The following is a 2,932-nucleotide window of genomic DNA, read 5'->3' on the forward strand; positions in this document are numbered from 1 at the left end:
CCTTCCCCTCTCTCTCTCTCTCACTAAGTGTTCCCCGATGGCCTCTTCCTTCTATTCTCTCACTCCCCTCTTTCTGTCCTTCTCTGTCCCCTTTCTTTTTCTGACTGTACTCCCTTTCCCAAACTTGCTTCCCATGTCCAAAATAAGCTTCATTTTATAATAGACTTATCGTATGGCTGATATCTCAGGGATAGGGAGACTACCTCAACATGCACCTCTTCCAGTCTTATCATGCCACCTCATTACAAAATGCGCTATTGAAAGTCACAATGAAAGCATTTTGCTGGTGTTTCAGATGTCTTGTCACACATCGATTGTAATCAGACTTTCCAGTCAAAAAGTACATCTTAGACTATATTAAATTTTCATTGTAGCTTATTTAAAGTATTTTATATAAAACATGTTAAAAATAATTCACATAGCATAAATATCATTGACTATGTCAAACCATTAGTCATTTTATCAATTCTTCACCAGAGTTATAATACGTTTCAGTTAGGTTAAGTTTACAGCTTTCAATATTAACCAAGAGTGATATGGAGAAAAAATTAATTTCTAACGATGTTCATTACATTTGTTTGTTTTTGTTATTTTGTGAAGCGTTGTGCATGAATTTTCTACTGCTTTCTCTCATTGTGAATTTTTTTGGGGGGTATATATCCAGACATATAATTTGTGTGTGCAGCTGAGATGTTAATGTTGAAGGTGGCTATTGTTAGCCACCTTGTCATTTGAGACAGAATCTGTCAATGAACCTGAATCTCACCTCTTTTGCAAGACTAACTGGCCAGCGTTCTCCAGAAATACTCTTCTTCCCACATCTTCATGGCTAGGATTATAGTCACACATTCCAATCCTGAATTGACCTCAGCCTGTGATGTTGTGCAGCAATTCCTCCTGAGATGAAACCATCCATTTGGAAGGAAGCTGGTTAAGGTACAGGATTCTCTAACCATGGACAGTGGTTTGAATATCAATGGCCTCCGTAGATTCACATATGTCAATATATAATCTCCAGTGAGCAGAACTGTTAGAGACAGTTAGGAAGTACATCTCTGGAGGATTCAAATGCCCATACTTCTCACAATGAATACTTTCTGCCTTATGTTTATGGATCAAAATGGAATCTTTCAACTACTGTTCTAGAACCATGCTTGCCTATCTGCTGCCAAGCTTTCCATCAGGATAATAATAGATTCCAATCCTCCACCAACCTCTTATAAGCTACTTATTCTATAAGGTGTATTGATTATGGTTTCTTATCAAAACAAAAGACAAGTGATTAAGAAATCACCATACAAGGAACCAGAATTAAGTCATAGCTTGATTTAGAAAGAGGAAAACCAGAAACCAACCATTTTCTCCAGGGCCCTCAATCCAAACATATATAAGTCATAAGAACTGTAGAGAGACACCAAGACACTTTGAAAAGTAGAGGCCAGCCAAGGCATCTAAGAGCAGTTAAGCTTCCTGAAAGAAGCTCACACCCCTTGAGCTTCCTGTAAGACCTTCTAAAACTTGTTGAACTGCTTGCAAGTTGTTCAGTACACTTCAAGTTTCTTAATTTGTCATACAAGATCCCTATTCTCAGTCCCTATTCTCATCTGTAATATGGTTAAAGCAACTTTCTGAAATTTGTCAAACATATGTTGTGTGCTTCAGAATGACACTGTACTTTCCTGGTAGACTTCAACTCTCGTCAGTGCCTGTACACATTCCCTACACTTACCACACCAGCTCTCTGTTGTTGGGGTAGATGTTCATGAGAAAAGAAACTCAACAGGAGGAGGTCATCACTCGTAAAAATACAATATTGTTTTAATCACAGATTCCCTTCTTCATTTAATTTTTAAGTTTTAGTCCTCTTTACTGACACAGATCAAAGATACATAACTCACTATTTAATAAACATGTTGTGTAAAATGCTAAATTCCACATTATTTTTTTTATTCCACATTATTTTTAAATTGTTCTCTGAAATCATTGTTGCTAGGAGAAAAACTTATTTTATGAATCTGGTATTTGTATCAGAGGAAACTCTGTAGACCTTCTCTTTATCACCACTATAACAATCTAGATCTTTGCCAGTTTAGAGTCGCTGCTTAACTTTTCTGTTACAAATACCAAATTCATAAAAATAAGTTTTTCTCCTAGCAACAATGGTTCCAGAGAATAATTAAAAAGTAATGTGGAATTTAGCATTTTACACAACATTATTAAATGATAAGTTATGTATCTTTGATTTGTGTCAGTAAAGAGGACTAATAACTTAAAAATTAAATTAGGGAGGGAATCTGTGATTAAAACAATATTGTACTTTAAAAAGTAATTTATTTTGAGATACACTGAAATAAAGATATGATTTCAAAGTAATGTTCTTTGTAATAACTTAACAAACATGTCCTGCAGTACTCTAAATCAAAGATCAGTGATGTGTGAAATTGAAACAGATGGTAGACATGATATATTTTGGAAAGGAGGGGAATACGTTTATTAAAGGTTTGCATTGTACCAAATAAATAATAGTGTCTTTTAAAGCCTAAGATTCATTAAACACATAATTCTCTCAAACTTTTAAGTAAAGTAATTAAATTCAGAGCAAGGTTTACTTTTGGATAGTTAGAGTTCACAAATTGGTCACGAGATGCCTTCAATTGTAAGTTGTCTATACACCCAGTAATGATTCCTATACTATATCCAAAATGGGTGTTGTCTAGATGGAAGGATACCACACAAGCATACAACAATTTTGAGAAATAAAGTAAAAACATGAGACCGTGCCACTGGAATTCACAGTGAATATGCTGTCTAAAAATGATGGGGGTGCATTGGTAGGGTGGGAAAGCTATTCCTAGATTTCAGTACTTACTAACCAGAATCCAATTTTAAAGGATCGCTATGAAAATCTTGAAATGAACTCTTATGCATATCA

The sequence above is a fragment of the Mastomys coucha genome, unplaced genomic scaffold (genome assembly GCF_008632895.1).
Source record: "Mastomys coucha isolate ucsf_1 unplaced genomic scaffold, UCSF_Mcou_1 pScaffold9, whole genome shotgun sequence".
NCBI classification, from domain to species: Eukaryota; Metazoa; Chordata; class Mammalia; order Rodentia; family Muridae; genus Mastomys; species Mastomys coucha.